Here is a 20,184-nt window from a genome sequence, read left to right as displayed (position 1 = left end):
CATTTCCAGCCCTCCAGGTAAGCATTTGAAACAGAATAACATGAGCTACAGAGCAACTCCGATTTTTGTGTCTGACCTACTTCTAATGATACTGTGGTCGGTTTACTTACTACTATCGCTGCTGGACGAAGCAGACCAGTTGAAAGCCACACGGTATTCTTGTAAAAAACAGGTAATGGAAATTTAGGTAAAACGATATCAAAAAAAGTTGCGTGGTGGAGCGACACATACAGTTGGCTCTTCGTAGATGATCATTGCTGCACGGAATAATTCTTAAGGCACAGACGCCTTCAGGAGTCGTGTTTGGAAGTTTTGCTTGCAGTATATTCCGCTATCTTTTCGTTATGAGTTGGTGTTTCGGATTCCCGGTGTTCTTTTGTTTAGTGCATTTGCCTTCCCTTGACACTGAGAAACCACATGACGAAAGTGAAACACCACCGTCTGTTCATCTGCAGAGCGCGATGAAATTATTCACTCTACATTCATTGCCTTTAATATTCTTGCCATCAGTGGTGGGCGCTGCCTTCAGAAAGCGCTTTTCTTCCTGATTTACATGAAAGTTTGTGTTCCTCGGAGGTGGACTGCTTGGGATACCTTCACTGCTAGCAGCATGTGGCTCGTTGGTCTAGGGGTATGATTCCTGCTTTCGGTGCAGGAGGTCCTGGGTTCAAATCCCGGACGAGCCCTACCGTTTTGACCGTGCTGAAGAGTAGGTTTAGCTCACCCACGTTTGTAGCTCTGCAATGAAGAACAGATGCGTGCCGCAGCACGCTGTGTGTGGCCCTACGGTCATGAAGGGACCGTTTGATATGGCAAGAATCTGATACCAGTAAATTACATAGGTCGATTTCTGTAGAAGAGCCGACAGTAATCTTGCATGCTACGGAAAACAAAGGTTGTCTTTGCAGAACGTGTGCACCGTGATTGGAGACGAAGCTCAATCGTGGAGCAGTCTACCTTCATCTGATTAGCGACAACGTCAACCAAAGCGTGGGATACAAGACTGAGCGTAGTTAAGAGTTTCTCACTATTAGTTACGTTCACGCTTCAAGAGAGTTGTGACAAGGCGAGTGCAAAGAGCTCAGGAAAGCCAGTATGAAGCGAACTTGAAGTAGTCTTGAAGAAATGGATACTAAATTTTGCCGGCCAGAATGGGGCTACGAGCGTTCTGAGTTACTGAATACCGGTGCACTATGGGTGCAAGAGCATTTGACAGTAAAATAACGCGATATCGGTGTAGCACACGACATTTATTATCCCTGCATGCGCAGACGTGACGTTATCTCGGAAATGGAATCCGAAAACGGGTTTAAAAAAAGTCGTGCTTCCGCCCGGGATCGAACCGGGGACCTTCTGCGTGTAAAGCAGACGTGATAACCGCTACACCACGGAAACGCCGGTTTTGCCGTTCTACTACCTGGAAAACCGTAGTTCCAACAGATTTTTCCTGCTTAAGCAAGGGCATCGGCTACGAGCTCCGTCCGATTCTAGAAGTTGCTATAGTAAAAGACAACGATAAAAACAATCAAACCGCAACAGCCAGGGAGAACGCTGGGTGAGCAGTAGCTCTGCACGGTGATACCAAGAACGGAGGCGTTACTCATGTGCATCGAGAAGGCTCGTTGGTCTCGGGGTATGATCCCTGCTTCGGGTGCAGGAGGTCCCGGGTTCAAATCCCGGACGAGCCCTTGCGTTTAGTGCAAACGTGTGGCGACTACTGGCATGCCGGCGGCTGTTCCGCGCATTTCCAGCCCTCCAGGTAAGCATTTGAAAGCAGAATAACGTGAGCTACAGAGCAACTCCGATTTTTGTGTCTGACCTACTTCTAATGATACTGTGGTCGGTTTACTTACTACTATCGCTGCTGGACGAAGCAGACCAGTTGAAAGCCACACGGTATTCTTGTAAAAAACAGGTAATGGAAATTTAGGTAAAACGATATCAAAAAAAGTTGCGTGGTGGAGCGACACATACAGTTGGCTCTTCGTAGATGATCATTGCTGCACGGAATAATTCTTAAGGCACAGACGCCTTCAGGAGTCGTGTTTGGAAGTTTTGCTTGCAGTATATTCCGCTATCTTTTCGTTATGAGTTGGTGTTTCGGATTCCCGGTGTTCTTTTGTTTAGTGCATTTGCCTTCCCTTGACACTGAGAAACCACATGACGAAAGTGAAACACCACCGTCTGTTCATCTGCAGAGCGCGATGAAATTATTCACTCTACATTCATTGCCTTTAATATTCTTGCCATCAGTGGTGGGCGCTGCCTTCAGAAAGCGCTTTCCTTCCTGATTTACATGAAAGTTTGTGTTCCTCGGAGGTGGACTGCTTGGGATACCTTCACAGCTAGCAGCAGGTGGCTCGTTGGTCTAGGGGTATGATTCCTGCTTTGGGTGCAGGAGGTCCCGGGTTCAAATCCCGGACGAGCCCTACCGTTTTGACCGTGCTGAAGAGTAGGTGTAGCTCACCCACGTTTGTAGCTCTGCAATGAAGAACAGATGCGTGCCGCAGCACGCTGTGTGTGGCCCTACGGTCATGAAGGGACCGTTTGATATGGCAAGAATCTGATACCAGTAAATTACATAGGTCGATTTCTGTAGAAGAGCCGACAGTAATCTTGCATGCTACGGAAAACAAAGGTTGTCTTTGCAGAACGTGTGCACCGTGATTGGAGACGAAGCTCAATCGTGGAGCAGTCTACCTTCATCTGATTAGCGACAACGTCAACCAAAGCGTGGGATACAAGACTGAGCGTAGTTAAGAGTTTCTCACTATTAGTTACGTTCACGCTTCAAGAGAGTTGTGACAAGGCGAGTGCAAAGAGCTCAGGAAAGCCAGTATGAAGCGAACTTGAAGTAGTCTTGAAGAAATGGATACTAAATTTTGCCGGCCAGAATGGGGCTACGAGCGTTCTGAGTTACTGAATACCGGTGCACTATGGGAGCAAGAGCATTTGACAGTAAAATAACGCGATATCGGTGTAGCACACGACATTTATTATCCCTGCATGCGCAGACGTGACGTTATCTCGGAAATGGAATCCGAAAACGGGTTTAAAAAAAGTCGTGCTTCCGCCCGGGATCGAACCGGGGACCTTCTGCGTGTAAAGCAGACGTGATAACCGCTACACCACGGAAACGACGGTTTTGCCGTTCTACTACCTGGAAAACCGTAGTTCCAACAGATTTTTCCTGCGTAAGCAAGGGCATCGGCTACGAGCTCCGTCCGATTCTAGAAGTTGCTATAGTAAAAGACAACGATAAAAACAATCAAACCGCAACAGCCAGGGAGAACGCTGGGTGAGCAGTAGCTCTGCACGGTGATACCAAGAACGGAGGCGTTACTCATGTGCATCGAGAAGGCTCGTTGGTCTCGGGGTATGATCCCTGCTTCGGGTGCAGGAGGTCCCGGGTTCAAATCCCGGACGAGCCCTTGCGTTTAGTGCAAACGTGTGGCGACTACTGGCATGCCGGCGGCTGTTCCGCGCATTTCCAGCCCTCCAGGTAAGCATTTGAAAGCAGAATAACATGAGCTACAGAGCAACTCCGATTTTTGTGTCTGACCTACTTCTAATGATACTGTGGTCGGTTTACTTACTACTATCGCTGCTGGACGAAGCAGACCAGTTGAAAGCCACACGGTATTCTTGTAAAAAACAGGTAATGGAAATTTAGGTAAAACGATATCAAAAAAAGTTGCGTGGTGGAGCGACACATACAGTTGGCTCTTCGTAGATGATCATTGCTGCACGGAATAATTCTTAAGGCACAGACGCCTTCAGGAGTCGTGTTTGGAAGTTTTGCTTGCAGTATATTCCGCTATCTTTTCGTTATGAGTTGGTGTTTCGGATTCCCGGTGTTCTTTTGTTTAGTGCATTTGCCTTCCCTTGACACTGAGAAACCACATGACGAAAGTGAAACACCACCGTCTGTTCATCTGCAGAGCGCGATGAAATTATTCACTCTACATTCATTGCCTTTAATATTCTTGCCATCAGTGGTGGGCGCTGCCTTCAGAAAGCGCTTTTCTTCCTGATTTACATGAAAGTTTGTGTTCCTCGGAGGTGGACTGCTTGGGATACCTTCACTGCTAGCAGCAGGTGGCTCGTTGGTCTAGGGGTATGATTCCTGCTTTGGGTGCAGAAGGTTCCGGGTTCAAATCCCGGACGAGCCCTACCGTTTTGACCGTGCTGAAGAGTAGGTGTAGCTCACCCACGTTTGTAGCTCTGCAATGAAGAACAGATGCGTGCCGCAGCACGCTGTGTGTGGCCCTACGGTCATGAAGGGACCGTTTGATATGGCAAGAATCTGATACCAGTAAATTACATAGGTCGATTTCTGTAGAAGAGCCGACAGTAATCTTGCATGCTACGGAAAACAAAGGTTGTCTTTGCAGAACGTGTGCACCGTGATTGGAGACGAAGCTCAATCGTGGAGCAGTCTACCTTCATCTGATTAGCGACAACGTCAACCAAAGCGTGGGATACAAGACTGAGCGTAGTTAAGAGTTTCTCACTATTAGTTACGTTCACGCTTCAAGAGAGTTGTGACAAGGCGAGTGCAAAGAGCTCAGGAAAGCCAGTATGAAGCGAACTTGAAGTAGTCTTGAAGAAATGGATACTAAATTTTGCCGGCCAGAATGGGGCTACGAGCGTTCTGAGTTACTGAATACCGGTGCACTATGGGAGCAAGAGCATTTGACAGTAAAATAACGCGATATCGGTGTAGCACACGACATTTATTATCCCTGCATGCGCAGACGTGACGTTATCTCGGAAATGGAATCCGAAAACGGGTTTAAAAAAAGTCGTGCTTCCGCCCGGGATCGAACCGGGGACCTTCTGCGTGTAAAGCAGACGTGATAACCGCTACACCACGGAAACGACGGTTTTGCCGTTCTACTACCTGGAAAACCGTAGTTCCAACAGATTTTTCCTGCGTAAGCAAGGGCATCGGCTACGAGCTCCGTCCGATTCTAGAAGTTGCTATAGTAAAAGACAACGATAAAAACAATCAAACCGCAACAGCCAGGGAGAACGCTGGGTGAGCAGTAGCTCTGCACGGTGATACCAAGAACGGAGGCGTTACTCATGTGCATCGAGAAGGCTCGTTGGTCTCGGGGTATGATCCCTGCTTCGGGTGCAGGAGGTCCCGGGTTCAAATCCCGGACGAGCCCTTGCGTTTAGTGCAAACGTGTGGCGACTACTGGCATGCCGGCGGCTGTTCCGCGCATTTCCAGCCCTCCAGGTAAGCATTTGAAAGCAGAATAACATGAGCTACAGAGCAACTCCGATTTTTGTGTCTGACCTACTTCTAATGATACTGTGGTCGGTTTACTTACTACTATCGCTGCTGGACGAAGCAGACCAGTTGAAAGCCACACGGTATTCTTGTAAAAAACAGGTAATGGAAATTTAGGTAAAACGATATCAAAAAAAGTTGCGTGGTGGAGCGACACATACAGTTGGCTCTTCGTAGATGATCATTGCTGCACGGAATAATTCTTAAGGCACAGACGCCTTCAGGAGTCGTGTTTGGAAGTTTTGCTTGCAGTATATTCCGCTATCTTTTCGTTATGAGTTGGTGTTTCGGATTCCCGGTGTTCTTTTGTTTAGTGCATTTGCCTTCCCTTGACACTGAGAAACCACATGACGAAAGTGAAACACCACCGTCTGTTCATCTGCAGAGCGCGATGAAATTATTCACTCTACATTCATTGCCTTTAATATTCTTGCCATCAGTGGTGGGCGCTGCCTTCAGAAAGCGCTTTTCTTCCTGATTTACATGAAAGTTTGTGTTCCTCGGAGGTGGACTGCTTGGGATACCTTCACTGCTAGCAGCAGGTGGCTCGTTGGTCTAGGGGTATGATTCCTGCTTTGGGTGCAGAAGGTTCCGGGTTCAAATCCCGGACGAGCCCTACCGTTTTGACCGTGCTGAAGAGTAGGTGTAGCTCACCCACGTTTGTAGCTCTGCAATGAAGAACAGATGCGTGCCGCAGCACGCTGTGTGTGGCCCTACGGTCATGAAGGGACCGTTTGATATGGCAAGAATCTGATACCAGTAAATTACATAGGTCGATTTCTGTAGAAGAGCCGACAGTAATCTTGCATGCTACGGAAAACAAAGGTTGTCTTTGCAGAACGTGTGCACCGTGATTGGAGACGAAGCTCAATCGTGGAGCAGTCTACCTTCATCTGATTAGCGACAACGTCAACCAAAGCGTGGGATACAAGACTGAGCGTAGTTAAGAGTTTCTCACTATTAGTTACGTTCACGCTTCAAGAGAGTAGTGACAAGGCGAGTGCAAAGAGCTCAGGAAAGCCAGTATGAAGCGAACTTGAAGTAGTCTTGAAGAAATGGATACTAAATTTTGCCGGCCAGAATGGGGCTACGAGCGTTCTGAGTTACTGAATACCGGTGCACTATGGGAGCAAGAGCATTTGACAGTAAAATAACGCGATATCGGTGTAGCACACGACATTTATTATCCCTGCATGCGCAGACGTGACGTTATCTCGGAAATGGAATCCGAAAACGGGTTTAAAAAAAGTCGTGCTTCCGCCCGGGATCGAACCGGGGACTTTCTGCGTGTAAAGCAGACGTGATAACCGCTACACCACGGAAACGACGGTTTTGCCGTTGTACTACCTGGAAAACCGTAGTTCCAACAGATTTTTCCTGCGTAAGCAAGGGCATCGGCTACGAGCTCCGTCCGATTCTAGAAGTTGCTATAGTAAAAGACAACGATAAAAACAATCAAACCGCAACAGCCAGGGAGAACGCTGGGTGAGCAGTAGCTCTGCACGGTGATACCAAGAACGGAGGCGTTATTCATGTGCATCGAGAAGGCTCGTTGGTCTCGGGGTATGATCCCTGCTTCGGGTGCAGGAGGTCCCGGGTTCAAATCCCGGACGAGCCCTTGCGTTTAGTGCAAACGTGTGGCGACTACTGGCATGCCGGCGGCTGTTCCGCGCATTTCCAGCCCTCCAGGTAAGCATTTGAAAGCAGAATAACATGAGCTACAGAGCAACTCCGACTTTTTTTCTGACCTACTTCTAATGATACTGTGGTCGGTTTACTTACTACTATCGCTGCTGGACGAAGCAGACCAGTTGAAAGCCACACGGTATTCTTGTAAAAAACAGGTAATGGAAATTTAGGTAAAACGATATCAAAAAAAGTTGCGTGGTGGAGCGACACATACAGTTGGCTCTTCGTAGATGATCATTGCTGCACGGAATAATTCATAAGGCACAGACGCCTTCAGGAGTCGTGTTTGGAAGTTTTGCTTGCAGTATATTCCGCTATCTTTTCGTTATGAGTTGGTGTTTCGGATTCCCGGTGTTCTTTTGTTTAGTGCATTTGCCTTCCCTTGACACTGAGAAACCACATGACGAAAGTGAAACACCACCGTCTGTTCATCTGCAGAGCGCGATGAAATTATTCACTCTACATTCATTGCCTTTAATATTCTTGCCATCAGTGGTGGGCGCTGCCTTCAGAAAACGCTTTTCTTCCTGATTTACATGAAAGTTTGTGTTCCTCGGAGGTGGACTGCTTGGGATACCTTCACTGCTAGCAGCAGGTGGCTCGTTGGTCTAGGGGTATGATTCCTGCTTTGGGTGCAGAAGGTTCCGGGTTCAAATCCCGGACGAGCCCTACCGTTTTGACCGTGCTGAAGAGTAGGTGTAGCTCACCCACGTTTGTAGCTCTGCAATGAAGAACAGATGCGTGCCGCAGCACGCTGTGTGTGGCCCTACGGTCATGAAGGGACCGTTTGATATGGCAAGAATCTGATACCAGTAAATTACATAGGTCGATTTCTGTAGAAGAGCCGACAGTAATCTTGCATGCTACGGAAAACAAAGGTTGTCTTTGCAGAACGTGTGCACCGTGATTGGAGACGAAGCTCAATCGTGGAGCAGTCTACCTTCATCTGATTAGCGACAACGTCAACCAAAGCGTGGGATACAAGACTGAGCGTAGTTAAGAGTTTCTCACTATTAGTTACGTTCACGCTTCAAGAGAGTTGTGACAAGGCGAGTGCAAAGAGCTCAGGAAAGCCAGTATGAAGCGAACTTGAAGTAGTCTTGAAGAAATGGATACTAAATTTTGCCGGCCAGAATGGGGCTACGAGCGTTCTGAGTTACTGAATACCAGTGCACTATGGGAGCAAGAGCATTTGACAGTAAAATAACGCGATATCGGTGTAGTACACGACATTTATTATCCCTGCATACGCAGACGTGACGTTATCTCGGAAATGGAATCCGAAAACGGGTTTAAAAAAAGTCGTGCTTCCGCCCGGGATCGAACCGGGGACCTTCTGCGTGTAAAGCAGACGTGATAACCGCTACACCACGGAAACGGCGGTTTTGCCGTTGTACTACCTGGAAAACCGAAGTTCCAACAGATTTTTCCTGCGTAAGCAAGGGCATCGGCTACGAGCTCCGTCCGATTCTAGAAGTTGCTATAGTAAAAGACAACGATAAAAACAATCAAACCGCAACAGCCAGGGAGAACGCTGGGTGAGCAGTAGCTCTGCACGGTGATACCAAGAACGGAGGCGTTACTCGTGTGCATCGAGAAGGCTCGTTGGTCTCGGGGTATGATCCCTGCTTCGGGTGCAGGAGGTCCCGGGTTCAAATCCCGGACGAGCCCTTGCGTTTCGTGCAAACGTGTGGCGACTACTGGCATGCTGGCGGCTGTTCCGCGCATTTCCAGCCCTCCAGGTAAGCACAAAAACCAAGTAGCCGCTTCTGAAAGAGTTTCATGTATCATTTGAGCCATCTGCAGCCTGGTGGTTGGACGTTTGAAATTGATTTAAATGTTCACCGTAGAGATTGTAGCAAGTGTCTTGTTGAGTGCGACAAAAATGTGTTTCCGCCCGGAATCGAACCGGTGACGTTCTGCGTGTTGGCAGACGTGATAACCGCTACACCACGGAAACTGCTACGCTGTGAGCTCCACATGTGACACAACTTGAGGACGATCGCAACTTTGGCGTAAAAATCACTTTGTGGAAACGCACAATGCAGGAATTTCGCATTCGTACCTAACAATCGACAGCACCCTTGCCTGTCTGAATGCCACCATGAATAAGAGCCCAAGAAGTCGTCGGCAATGAACGCGGCCGAGTCCTCGGTAGCATCAGCTACTCTTGCTTTCCGTAAGAGCTACCGCCAATTCGCGCAGTCGCTATTTCAATGATGTCACCAAAAGCAATCACTTCGTTAGCGGCAAGGAGCCCGGGCCCAGCGGTAGCTCTACATGGAGGCACCAGCAGCCCCGACAGGCCGCCGCTGGCGCGCCGGCGCCCGGACCCGCGACCTCTAATGACGTTGCAGTCGATGTATATCTTAATATCGCTTTTCGAAGAAGCAAGCCAGGTGTAAATCACACAGTATTTTACTGATGATCTGGAAACGCAAATGTAGAACAAGTAGAACATTATATAAAATTTTGTTGTGTGGTCGAGCGGTACCCACCCTTCGCTCTTCCCAGATTATCGTTGCTGCACGGAATGATTGCTAAAGCACCGACGGCTTCAGAGTTCGTCTTCTCCAACGTTTGCTTTTGCAGTACATTCCGCAATCTTTTCGTTATGAGTCGTCTGTTTCGGTTTCCCGATGTAGTTTTGCTCACAGCTCCCGACTTCTCTTAACCCCGAGCCACCACTAGCCGAAAATTCAGCACTGCAGTCTGGTCAATCTGCAGAGCTCGATAAGAGCATCGCGGTCGTTCCTGAGCTAATGACACGGCCGTATCTGTAGTTGTTCCCAGATGTCTCCCACAGCAACGGCCTCCCGGACGCCTGCATTACAGGAGTACGCCACTACTCCCAGCCATACAATTGCATTTGAAAGCAGAATAACATGAGCTACAGAGCAACTCCGATTTTTGTGTCTGACCTGCTTCTAATGATACTGTGGTCGGTTTACTTACTACTATCGCTGCTGGACGAAGCAGACCAGTTGAAAGCCACACGGTATTCTTGTAAAAAACAGGTAATGGAAATTTAGGTAAAACGATATCAAAAAAAGTTGCGTGGTGGAGCGACACATACAGTTGGCTCTTCGTAGATGATCATTGCTGCACGGAATAATTCTTAAGGCACAGACGCATTCAGGAGTCGTGTTTGGAAGTTTTGCTTGCAGTATATTCCGCTATCTTTTCGTTATGAGTTGGTGTTTCGGATTCCCGGTGTTCTTTTGTTTAGTGCATTTGCCTTCCCTTGACACTGAGAAACCACATGACGAAAGTGAAACACCACCGTCTGTTCATCTGCAGAGCGCGATGAAATTATTCACTCTACATTCATTGCCTTTAATATTCTTGCCATCAGTGGTGGGCGCTGCCTTCAGAAAGCGCTTTTCTTCCTGATTTACATGAAAGTTTGTGTTCCTCGGAGGTGGACTGCTTGGGATACCTTCACTGCTAGCAGCAGGTGGCTCGTTGGTCTAGGGGTATGATTCCTGCTTTGGGTGCAGAAGGTTCCGGGTTCAAATCCCGGACGAGCCCTACCGTTTTGACCGTGCTGAAGAGTAGGTGTAGCTCACCCACGTTTGTAGCTCTGCAATGAAGAACAGATGCGTGCCGCAGCACGCTGTGTGTGGCCCTACGGTCATGAAGGGACCGTTTGATATGGCAAGAATCTGATACCAGTAAATTACATAGGTCGATTTCTGTAGAAGAGCCGACAGTAATCTTGCATGCTACGGAAAACAAAGGTTGTCTTTGCAGAACGTGTGCACCGTGATTGGAGACGAAGCTCAATCGTGGAGCAGTCTACCTTCATCTGATTAGCGACAACGTCAACCAAAGCGTGGGATACAAGACTGAGCGTAGTTAAGAGTTTCTCACTATTAGTTACGTTCACGCTTCAAGAGAGTTGTGACAAGGCGAGTGCAAAGAGCTCAGGAAAGCCAGTACGAAGCGAACTTGAAGTAGTCTTGAAGAAATGGATACTAAATTTTGCCGGCCAGAATGGGGCTACGAGCGTTCTGAGTTACTGAATACCGGTGCACTATGGGAGCAAGAGCATTTGACAGTAAAATAACGCGATATCGGTGTAGCACACGACATTTATTATCCCTGCATGCGCAGACGTGACGTTATCTCGGAAATGGAATCCGAAAACGGGTTTAAAAAAAGTCGTGCTTCCGCCCGGGATCGAACCGGGGACCTTCTGCGTGTAAAGCAGACGTGATAACCGCTACACCACGGAAACGACGGTTTTGCCGTTGTACTACCTGGAAAACCGTAGTTCCAACAGATTTTTCCTGCGTAAGCAAGGGCATCGGCTACGAGCTCCGTCCGATTCTAGAAGTTGCTATAGTAAAAGACAACGATAAAAACAATCAAACCGCAACAGCCAGGGAGAACGCTGGGTGAGCAGTAGCTCTGCACGGTGATACCAAGAACGGAGGCGTTAGTCATGTGCATCGAGAAGGCTCGTTGGTCTCGGGGTATGATCCCTGCTTCGGGTGCAGGAGGTCCCGGGTTCAAATCCCGGACGAGTCCTTGCGTTTAGTGCAAACGTGTGGCGACTACTGGCATGCCGGCGGCTGTTCCGCGCATTTCCAGCCCTCCAGGTAAGCATTTGAAAGCAGAATAACATGAGCTACAGAGCAACTCCGATTTTTGTGTCTGACCTACTTCTAATGATACTGTGGTCGGTTTACTTACTACTATCGCTGCTGGACGAAGCAGACCAGTTGAAAGCCACACGGTATTCTTGTAAAAAACAGGTAATGGAAATTTAGGTAAAACGATATCAAAAAAAGTTGCGTGGTGGAGCGACACATACAGTTGGCTCTTCGTAGATGATCATTGCTGCACGGAATAATTCTTAAGGCACAGACGCCTTCAGGAGTCGTGTTTGGAAGTTTTGCTTGCAGTATATTCCGCTATCTTTTCGTTATGAGTTGGTGTTTCGGATTCCCGGTGTTCTTTTGTTTAGTGCATTTGCCTTCCCTTGACACTGAGAAACCACATGACGAAAGTGAAACACCACCGTCTGTTCATCTGCAGAGCGCGATGAAATTATTCACTCTACATTCATTGCCTTTAATATTCTTGCCATCAGTGGTGGGCGCTGCCTTCAGAAAGCGCTTTTCTTCCTGATTTACATGAAAGTTTGTGTTCCTCGGAGGTGGACTGCTTGGGATACCTTCACTGCTAGCAGCAGGTGGCTCGTTGGTCTAGGGGTATGATTCCTGCTTTGGGTGCAGAAGGTTCCGGGTTCAAATCCCGGACGAGCCCTACCGTTTTGACCGTGCTGAAGAGTAGGTGTAGCTCACCCACGTTTGTAGCTCTGCAATGAAGAACAGATGCGTGCCGCAGCACGCTGTGTGTGGCCCTACGGTCATGAAGGGACCGTTTGATATGGCAAGAATCTGATACCAGTAAATTACATAGGTCGATTTCTGTAGAAGAGCCGACAGTAATCTTGCATGCTACGGAAAACAAAGGTTGTCTTTGCAGAACGTGTGCACCGTGATTGGAGACGAAGCTCAATCGTGGAGCAGTCTACCTTCATCTGATTAGCGACAACGTCAACCAAAGCGTGGGATACAAGACTGAGCGTAGTTAAGAGTTTCTCACTATTAGTTACGTTCACGCTTCAAGAGAGTTGTGACAAGGCGAGTGCAAAGAGCTCAGGAAAGCCAGTATGAAGCGAACTTGAAGTAGTCTTGAAGAAATGGATACTAAATTTTGCCGGCCAGAATGGGGCTACGAGCGTTCTGAGTTACTGAATACCGGTGCACTATGGGAGCAAGAGCATTTGACAGTAAAATAACGCGATATCGGTGTAGCACACGACATTTATTATCCCTGCATGCGCAGACGTGACGTTATCTCGGAAATGGAATCCGAAAACGGGTTTAAAAAAAGTCGTGCTTCCGCCCGGGATCGAACCAGGGACCTTCTGCGTGTAAAGCAGACGTGATAACCGCTACACCACGGAAACGACGGTTTTGCCGTTCTACTACCTGGAAAACCGTAGTTCCAACAGATTTTTCCTGCGTAAGCAAGGGCATCGGCTACGAGCTCCGTCCGATTCTAGAAGTTGCTATAGTAAAAGACAACGATAAAAACAATCAAACCGCAACAGCCAGGGAGAACGCTGGGTGAGCAGTAGCTCTGCACGGTGATACCAAGAACGGAGGCGTTACTCATGTGCATCGAGAAGGCTCGTTGGTCTCGGGGTATGATCCCTGCTTCGGGTGCAGGAGGTCCCGGGTTCAAATCCCGGACGAGCCCTTGCGTTTAGTGCAAACGTGTGGCGACTACTGGCATGCCGGCGGCTGTTCCGCGCATTTCCAGCCCTCCAGGTAAGCATTTGAAAGCAGAATAACATGAGCTACAGAGCAACTCTGATTTTTGTTTCTGACCTACTTCTAATGATACTGTGGTCGGTTTACTTACTACTATCGCTGCTGGACGAAGCAGACCAGTTGAAAGCCACACGGTATTCTTGTAAAAAACAGGTAATGGAAATTTAGGTAAAACGATATCAAAAAAAGTTGCGTGGTGGAGCGACACATACAGTTGGCTCTTCGTAGATGATCATTGCTGCACGGAATAATTCTTAAGGCACAGACGCCTTCAGGAGTCGTGTTTGGAAGTTTTGCTTGCAGTATATTCCGCTATCTTTTCGTTATGAGTTGGTGTTTCGGATTCCCGGTGTTCTTTTGTTTAGTGCATTTGCCTTCCCTTGACACTGAGAAACCACATGACGAAAGTGAAACACCACCGTCTGTTCATCTGCAGAGCGCGATGAAATTATTCACTCTACATTCATTGCCTTTAATATTCTTGCCATCAGTGGTGGGCGCTGCCTTCAGAAAGCGCTTTTCTTCCTGATTTACATGAAAGTTTGTGTTCCTCGGAGGTGGACTGCTTGGGATACCTTCACTGCTAGCAGCAGGTGGCTCGTTGGTCTAGGGGTATGATTCCTGCTTTGGGTGCAGAAGGTTCCGGGTTCAAATCCCGGACGAGCCCTACCGTTTTGACCGTGCTGAAGAGTAGGTGTAGCTCACCCACGTTTGTAGCTCTGCAATGAAGAACAGATGCGTGCCGCAGCACGCTGTGTGTGGCCCTACGGTCATGAAGGGACCGTTTGATATGGCAAGAATCTGATACCAGTAAATTACATAGGTCGATTTCTGTAGAAGAGCCGACAGTAATCTTGCATGCTACGGAAAACAAAGGTTGTCTTTGCAGAACGTGTGCACCGTGATTGGAGACGAAGCTCAATCGTGGAGCAGTCTACCTTCATCTGATTAGCGACAACGTCAACCAAAGCGTGGGATACAAGACTGAGCGTAGTTAAGAGTTTCTCACTATTAGTTACGTTCACGCTTCAAGAGAGTTGTGACAAGGCGAGTGCAAAGAGCTCAGGAAAGCCAGTACGAAGCGAACTTGAAGTAGTCTTGAAGAAATGGATACTAAATTTTGCCGGCCAGAATGGGGCTACGAGCGTTCTGAGTTACTGAATACCGGTGCACTATGGGAGCAAGAGCATTTGACAGTAAAATAACGCGATATCGGTGTAGCACACGACATTTATTATCCCTGCATGCGCAGACGTGACGTTATCTCGGAAATGGAATCCGAAAACGGGTTTAAAAAAAGTCGTGCTTCCGCCCGGGATCGAACCGGGGACCTTCTGCGTGTAAAGCAGACGTGATAACCGCTACACCACGGAAACGACGGTTTTGCCGTTGTACTACCTGGAAAACCGTAGTTCCAACAGATTTTTCCTGCGTAAGCAAGGGCATCGGCTACGAGCTCCGTCCGATTCTAGAAGTTGCTATAGTAAAAGACAACGATAAAAACAATCAAACCGCAACAGCCAGGGAGAACGCTGGGTGAGCAGTAGCTCTGCACGGTGATACCAAGAACGGAGGCGTTACTCATGTGCATCGAGAAGGCTCGTTGGTCTCGGGGTATGATCCCTGCTTCGGGTGCAGGAGGTCCCGGGTTCAAATCCCGGACGAGCCCTTGCGTTTCGTGCAAACGTGTGGCGACTACTGGCATGCCGGCGGCTGTTCCGCGCATTTCCAGCCCTCCAGGTAAGCACAAAAACCAAGTAGCCGCTTCTGAAAGAGTTTCATGTATCATTTGAGCCATCTGCAGCCTGGTGGTTGGACGTTTGAAATTGATTTAAATGTTCACCGTAGAGATTGTAGCAAGTGTCTTGTTGAGTGCGACAAAAATGTGTTTCCGCCCGGAATCGAACCGGTGACGTTCTGCGTGTTGGCAGACGTGATAACCGCTACACCACGGAAACTGCTACGCTGTGAGCTCCACATGTGACACAACTTGAGGACGATCGCAACTTTGGCGTAAAAATCACTTTGCGGAAACGCACAATGCAGGAATTTCGCATTCGTACCTAACAATCGACAGCACCCTTGCCTGTCTGAATGCCACCATGAATAAGAGCCCAAGAAGTCGTCGGCAATGAACGCGGCCGAGTCCTCGGTAGCATCAGCTACTCTTGCTTTCCGTAAGAGCTACCGCCAATTCGCGCAGTCGCTATTTCAATGATGTCACCAAAAGCAATCACTTCGTTAGCGGCAAGGAGCCCGGGCCCAGCGGTAGCTCTACATGGAGGCACCAGCAGCCCCGACAGGCCGCCGCTGGCGCGCCGGCGCCCGGACCCGCGACCTCTAATGACGTTGCAGTCGATGTATATCTTAATATCGCTTTTCGAAGAAGCAAGCCAGGTGTAAATCACACAGTATTTTACTGATGATCTGGAAACGCAAATGTAGAACAAGTAGAACATTATATAAAATTTTGTTGTGTGGTCGAGCGGTACCCACCCTTCGCTCTTCCCAGATTATCGTTGCTGCACGGAATGATTGCTAAAGCACCGACGGCTTCAGAGTTCGTCTTCTCCAACGTTTGCTTTTGCAGTACATTCCGCAATCTTTTCGTTATGAGTCGTCTGTTTCGGTTTCCCGATGTAGTTTTGCTCACAGCTCCCGACTTCTCTTAACCCCGAGCCACCACTAGCCGAAAATTCCGCACTGCAGTCTGGTCAATCTGCAGAGCTCGATAAGAGCATCGCGGTCGTTCCTGAGCTAATGACACGGCCGTATCTGTAGTTGTTCCCAGATGTCTCCCACAGCAACGGCCTCCCGGACGCCTGCATTACAGGAGTACGCCACTACTCCCAGCCATACAATTGCATTTGAAAGCAGAATAACATGAGCTACAGAGCAACTCCGATTTTTGTGTCTGACCTGCTTCTAATGATACTGTGGTCGGTTTACTTACTACTATCGCTGCTGGACGAAGCAGACCAGTTGAAAGCCACACGGTATTCTTGTAAAAAACAGGTAATGGAAATTTAGGTAAAACGATATCAAAAAAAGTTGCGTGGTGGAGCGACACATACAGTTGGCTCTTCGTAGATGATCATTGCTGCACGGAATAATTCTTAAGGCACAGACGCATTCAGGAGTCGTGTTTGGAAGTTTTGCTTGCAGTATATTCCGCTATCTTTTCGTTATGAGTTGGTGTTTCGGATTCCCGGTGTTCTTTTGTTTAGTGCATTTGCCTTCCCTTGACACTGAGAAACCACATGACGAAAGTGAAACACCACCGTCTGTTCATCTGCAGAGCGCGATGAAATTATTCACTCTACATTCATTGCCTTTAATATTCTTGCCATCAGTGGTGGGCGCTGCCTTCAGAAAGCGCTTTTCTTCCTGATTTACATGAAAGTTTGTGTTCCTCGGAGGTGGACTGCTTGGGATACCTTCACTGCTAGCAGCAGGTGGCTCGTTGGTCTAGGGGTATGATTCCTGCTTTGGGTGCAGAAGGTTCCGGGTTCAAATCCCGGACGAGCCCTACCGTTTTGACCGTGCTGAAGAGTAGGTGTAGCTCACCCACGTTTGTAGCTCTGCAATGAAGAACAGATGCGTGCCGCAGCACGCTGTGTGTGGCCCTACGGTCATGAAGGGACCGTTTGATATGGCAAGAATCTGATACCAGTAAATTACATAGGTCGATTTCTGTAGAAGAGCCGACAGTAATCTTGCATGCTACGGAAAACAAAGGTTGTCTTTGCAGAACGTGTGCACCGTGATTGGAGACGAAGCTCAATCGTGGAGCAGTCTACCTTCATCTGATTAGCGACAACGTCAACCAAAGCGTGGGATACAAGACTGAGCGTAGTTAAGAGTTTCTCACTATTAGTTACGTTCACGCTTCAAGAGAGTTGTGACAAGGCGAGTGCAAAGAGCTCAGGAAAGCCAGTACGAAGCGAACTTGAAGTAGTCTTGAAGAAATGGATACTAAATTTTGCCGGCCAGAATGGGGCTACGAGCGTTCTGAGTTACTGAATACCGGTGCACTATGGGAGCAAGAGCATTTGACAGTAAAATAACGCGATATCGGTGTAGCACACGACATTTATTATCCCTGCATACGCAGACGTGACGTTATCTCGGAAATGGAATCCGAAAACGGGTTTAAAAAAAGTCGTGCTTCCGCCCGGGATCGAACCGGGGACCTTCTGCGTGTAAAGCAGACGTGATAACCGCTACACCACGGAAACGACGGTTTTGCCGTTGTACTACCTGGAAAACCGTAGTTCCAACAGATTTTTCCTGCGTAAGCAAGGGCATCGGCTACGAGCTCCGTCCGATTCTAGAAGTTGCTATAGTAAAAGACAACGATAAAAACAATCAAACCGCAACAGCCAGGGAGAACGCTGGGTGAGCAGTAGCTCTGCACGGTGATACCAAGAACGGAGGCGTTACTCATGTGCATCGAGAAGGCTCGTTGGTCTCGGGGTATGATCCCTGCTTCGGGTGCAGGAGGTCCCGGGTTCAAATCCCGGACGAGCCCTTGCGTTTCGTGCAAACGTGTGGCGACTACTGGCATGCCGGCGGATGTTCCGCGCATTTCCAGCCCTCCAGGTAAGCACAAAAACCAAGTAGCCGCTTCTGAAAGAGTTTCATGTATCATTTGAGCCATCTGCAGCCTGGTGGTTGGACGTTTGAAATTGATTTAAATGTTCACCGTAGAGATTGTAGCAAGTGTCTTGTTGAGTGCGACAAAAATGTGTTTCCGCCCGGAATCGAACCGGTGACGTTCTGCGTGTTGGCAGACGTGATAACCGCTACACCACGGAAACTGCTACGCTGTGAGCTCCACATGTGACACAACTTGAGGACGATCGCAACTTTGGCGTAAAAATCACTTTGCGGAAACGCACAATGCAGGAATTTCGCATTCGTACCTAACAATCGACAGCACCCTTGCCTGTCTGAATGCCACCATGAATAAGAGCCCAAGAAGTCGTCGGCAATGAACGCGGCCGAGTCCTCGGTAGCATCAGCTACTCTTGCTTTCCGTAAGAGCTACCGCCAATTCGCGCAGTCGCTATTTCAATGATGTCACCAAAAGCAATCACTTCGGTAGCGGCAAGGAGCCCGGGCCCAGCGGTAGCTCTACATGGAGGCACCAGCAGCCCCGACAGGCCGCCGCTGGCGCGCCGGCGCCCGGACCCGCGACCCCTAATGACGTTGCAGTCGATGTATTTCTTAATATCGCTTTTCGAAGAAGCAAGCCAGGTGTAAATCACACAGTATTTTACTGATGATCTGGAAACGCAAATTTAGAACAAGTAGAACATTATATAAAATTTTGTTGTGTGGTCGAGCGGTACCCACCCTTCGCTCTTCCCAGATTATCGTTGCTGCACGGAATGATTGTTAAAGCACCGACGGCTTCAGAGTTCGTCTTCTCCAACGTTTGCTTTTGCAGTACATTCCGCAATCTTTTCGTTACGAGTCGTCTGTTTCGGTTTCCCGATGTAGTTTTGCTCACAGCTCCCGACTTCTCTTAACCCCGAGCCACCACTAGCCGAAAATTCCGCACTGCAGTCTGGTCAATCTGCAGAGCTCGATAAGAGCATCGCGGTCGTTCCTGAGCTAATGAAACGGCCGTGTCTGTAGTTGTTCCCAGATGTCTCCCACAGAAACGGCCTCCTGGACGCCTGCATTACAGGAGTACGCCCCTACTCCCAGCCATACAATTGCATTTGAAAGCAGAATAACATGAGCTACAGAGCAACTCCGACTTTTGTGTCTGACCTACTTCTAATGATACTGTGGTCGGTTTACTTACTACTATCGCTGCTGGACGAAGCAGACCAGTTGAAAGCCACACGGTATTCTTGTAAAAAACAGGTAATGGAAATTTAGGTAAAACGATATCAAAAAAAGTTGCGTGGTGGAGCGACACATACAGTTGGCTCTTCGTAGATGATCATTGCTGCACGGAATAATTCTTAAGGCACAGACGCATTCAGGAGTCGTGTTTGGAAGTTTTGCTTGCAGTATATTCCGCTATCTTTTCGTTATGAGTTGGTGTTTCGGATTCCCGGTGTTCTTTTGTTTAGTGCATTTGCCTTCCCTTGACACTGAGAAACCACATGACGAAAGTGAAACACCACCGTCTGTTCATCTGCAGAGCGCGATGAAATTATTCACTCTACATTCATTGCCTTTAATATTCTTGCCATCAGTGGTGGGCGCTGCCTTCAGAAAGCGCTTTTCTTCCTGATTTACATGAAAGTTTGTGTTCCTCGGAGGTGGACTGCTTGGGATACCTTCACTGCTAGCAGCAGGTGGCTCGTTGGTCTAGGGGTATGATTCCTGCTTTGGGTGCAGAAGGTCCCGGGTTCAAATCCCGGACGAGCCCTACCGTTTTGACCGTGCTGAAGAGTAGGTGTAGCTCACCCACGTTTGTAGCTCTGCAATGAAGAACAGATGCGTGCCGCAGCACGCTGTGTGTGGCCCTACGGTCATGAAGGGACCGTTTGATATGGCAAGAATCTGATACCAGTAAATTACATAGGTCGATTTCTGTAGAAGAGCCGACAGTAATCTTGCATGCTACGGAAAACAAAGGTTGTCTTTGCAGAACGTGTGCACCGTGATTGGAGACGAAGCTCAATCGTGGAGCAGTCTACCTTCATCTGATTAGCGACAACGTCAACCAAAGCGTGGGATACAAGACTGAGCGTAGTTAAGAGTTTCTCACTATTAGTTACGTTCACGCTTCAAGAGAGTTGTGACAAGGCGAGTGCAAAGAGCTCAGGAAAGCCAGTATGAAGCGAACTTGAAGTAGTCTTGAAGAAATGGATACTAAATTTT

General features: G+C 48.3%; 27 non-coding genes across 27 annotated transcripts; 18 read left to right on the top strand and 9 right to left on the bottom strand.

The window, feature by feature from the left end:
• The first annotated feature begins 614 nt into the window (after positions 1-614).
• Positions 615-686, top strand: Trnar-ucg (transfer RNA arginine (anticodon UCG)). The gene has a single exon. It is a non-coding gene; the product is annotated as a tRNA-Arg (tRNA).
• Positions 687-1,322: 636 nt separating this feature from the next.
• Trnav-uac (transfer RNA valine (anticodon UAC)) lies at positions 1,323-1,395 on the bottom strand. The gene has a single exon. It is a non-coding gene; the product is annotated as a tRNA-Val (tRNA).
• Positions 1,396-1,616: 221 nt separating this feature from the next.
• Trnap-cgg (transfer RNA proline (anticodon CGG)) lies at positions 1,617-1,688 on the top strand. Its single transcript has one exon. It is a non-coding gene; the product is annotated as a tRNA-Pro (tRNA).
• Positions 1,689-2,357: 669 nt separating this feature from the next.
• Positions 2,358-2,429, top strand: Trnap-ugg (transfer RNA proline (anticodon UGG)). The gene has a single exon. It is a non-coding gene; the product is annotated as a tRNA-Pro (tRNA).
• Positions 2,430-3,065: 636 nt separating this feature from the next.
• Positions 3,066-3,138, bottom strand: Trnav-uac (transfer RNA valine (anticodon UAC)). Its single transcript has one exon. It is a non-coding gene; the product is annotated as a tRNA-Val (tRNA).
• A 221-nt stretch (positions 3,139-3,359) lies between these two features.
• Positions 3,360-3,431, top strand: Trnap-cgg (transfer RNA proline (anticodon CGG)). The gene has a single exon. It is a non-coding gene; the product is annotated as a tRNA-Pro (tRNA).
• A 669-nt stretch (positions 3,432-4,100) lies between these two features.
• On the top strand, positions 4,101-4,172 carry Trnap-ugg (transfer RNA proline (anticodon UGG)). The gene has a single exon. It is a non-coding gene; the product is annotated as a tRNA-Pro (tRNA).
• Positions 4,173-4,808: 636 nt separating this feature from the next.
• Trnav-uac (transfer RNA valine (anticodon UAC)) lies at positions 4,809-4,881 on the bottom strand. The gene has a single exon. It is a non-coding gene; the product is annotated as a tRNA-Val (tRNA).
• A 221-nt stretch (positions 4,882-5,102) lies between these two features.
• Trnap-cgg (transfer RNA proline (anticodon CGG)) lies at positions 5,103-5,174 on the top strand. The gene has a single exon. It is a non-coding gene; the product is annotated as a tRNA-Pro (tRNA).
• Positions 5,175-5,843: 669 nt separating this feature from the next.
• On the top strand, positions 5,844-5,915 carry Trnap-ugg (transfer RNA proline (anticodon UGG)). The gene has a single exon. It is a non-coding gene; the product is annotated as a tRNA-Pro (tRNA).
• A 636-nt stretch (positions 5,916-6,551) lies between these two features.
• Positions 6,552-6,624, bottom strand: Trnav-uac (transfer RNA valine (anticodon UAC)). The gene has a single exon. It is a non-coding gene; the product is annotated as a tRNA-Val (tRNA).
• A 221-nt stretch (positions 6,625-6,845) lies between these two features.
• Positions 6,846-6,917, top strand: Trnap-cgg (transfer RNA proline (anticodon CGG)). The gene has a single exon. It is a non-coding gene; the product is annotated as a tRNA-Pro (tRNA).
• A 668-nt stretch (positions 6,918-7,585) lies between these two features.
• On the top strand, positions 7,586-7,657 carry Trnap-ugg (transfer RNA proline (anticodon UGG)). The gene has a single exon. It is a non-coding gene; the product is annotated as a tRNA-Pro (tRNA).
• Positions 7,658-8,293: 636 nt separating this feature from the next.
• Positions 8,294-8,366, bottom strand: Trnav-uac (transfer RNA valine (anticodon UAC)). The gene has a single exon. It is a non-coding gene; the product is annotated as a tRNA-Val (tRNA).
• A 221-nt stretch (positions 8,367-8,587) lies between these two features.
• Trnap-cgg (transfer RNA proline (anticodon CGG)) lies at positions 8,588-8,659 on the top strand. Its single transcript has one exon. It is a non-coding gene; the product is annotated as a tRNA-Pro (tRNA).
• Positions 8,660-10,447: 1,788 nt separating this feature from the next.
• On the top strand, positions 10,448-10,519 carry Trnap-ugg (transfer RNA proline (anticodon UGG)). Its single transcript has one exon. It is a non-coding gene; the product is annotated as a tRNA-Pro (tRNA).
• Positions 10,520-11,155: 636 nt separating this feature from the next.
• Positions 11,156-11,228, bottom strand: Trnav-uac (transfer RNA valine (anticodon UAC)). The gene has a single exon. It is a non-coding gene; the product is annotated as a tRNA-Val (tRNA).
• Positions 11,229-12,190: 962 nt separating this feature from the next.
• Trnap-ugg (transfer RNA proline (anticodon UGG)) lies at positions 12,191-12,262 on the top strand. The gene has a single exon. It is a non-coding gene; the product is annotated as a tRNA-Pro (tRNA).
• Positions 12,263-12,898: 636 nt separating this feature from the next.
• Positions 12,899-12,971, bottom strand: Trnav-uac (transfer RNA valine (anticodon UAC)). The gene has a single exon. It is a non-coding gene; the product is annotated as a tRNA-Val (tRNA).
• A 221-nt stretch (positions 12,972-13,192) lies between these two features.
• Positions 13,193-13,264, top strand: Trnap-cgg (transfer RNA proline (anticodon CGG)). Its single transcript has one exon. It is a non-coding gene; the product is annotated as a tRNA-Pro (tRNA).
• Positions 13,265-13,933: 669 nt separating this feature from the next.
• On the top strand, positions 13,934-14,005 carry Trnap-ugg (transfer RNA proline (anticodon UGG)). Its single transcript has one exon. It is a non-coding gene; the product is annotated as a tRNA-Pro (tRNA).
• A 636-nt stretch (positions 14,006-14,641) lies between these two features.
• On the bottom strand, positions 14,642-14,714 carry Trnav-uac (transfer RNA valine (anticodon UAC)). The gene has a single exon. It is a non-coding gene; the product is annotated as a tRNA-Val (tRNA).
• A 221-nt stretch (positions 14,715-14,935) lies between these two features.
• Positions 14,936-15,007, top strand: Trnap-cgg (transfer RNA proline (anticodon CGG)). Its single transcript has one exon. It is a non-coding gene; the product is annotated as a tRNA-Pro (tRNA).
• A 1,788-nt stretch (positions 15,008-16,795) lies between these two features.
• On the top strand, positions 16,796-16,867 carry Trnap-ugg (transfer RNA proline (anticodon UGG)). The gene has a single exon. It is a non-coding gene; the product is annotated as a tRNA-Pro (tRNA).
• A 636-nt stretch (positions 16,868-17,503) lies between these two features.
• Trnav-uac (transfer RNA valine (anticodon UAC)) lies at positions 17,504-17,576 on the bottom strand. Its single transcript has one exon. It is a non-coding gene; the product is annotated as a tRNA-Val (tRNA).
• A 221-nt stretch (positions 17,577-17,797) lies between these two features.
• Trnap-cgg (transfer RNA proline (anticodon CGG)) lies at positions 17,798-17,869 on the top strand. The gene has a single exon. It is a non-coding gene; the product is annotated as a tRNA-Pro (tRNA).
• Positions 17,870-19,657: 1,788 nt separating this feature from the next.
• On the top strand, positions 19,658-19,729 carry Trnap-ugg (transfer RNA proline (anticodon UGG)). Its single transcript has one exon. It is a non-coding gene; the product is annotated as a tRNA-Pro (tRNA).
• The last annotated feature ends 455 nt before the right edge of the window (positions 19,730-20,184 follow it).

This window comes from Schistocerca gregaria, chromosome 2 (genome assembly GCF_023897955.1).
Source record: "Schistocerca gregaria isolate iqSchGreg1 chromosome 2, iqSchGreg1.2, whole genome shotgun sequence".
In the NCBI taxonomy this organism is placed as follows: Eukaryota; Metazoa; Arthropoda; class Insecta; order Orthoptera; family Acrididae; genus Schistocerca; species Schistocerca gregaria.
Note: the sequence above shows the minus strand (reverse complement) of the source record. Positions and strands in the feature narration are given on the sequence as shown.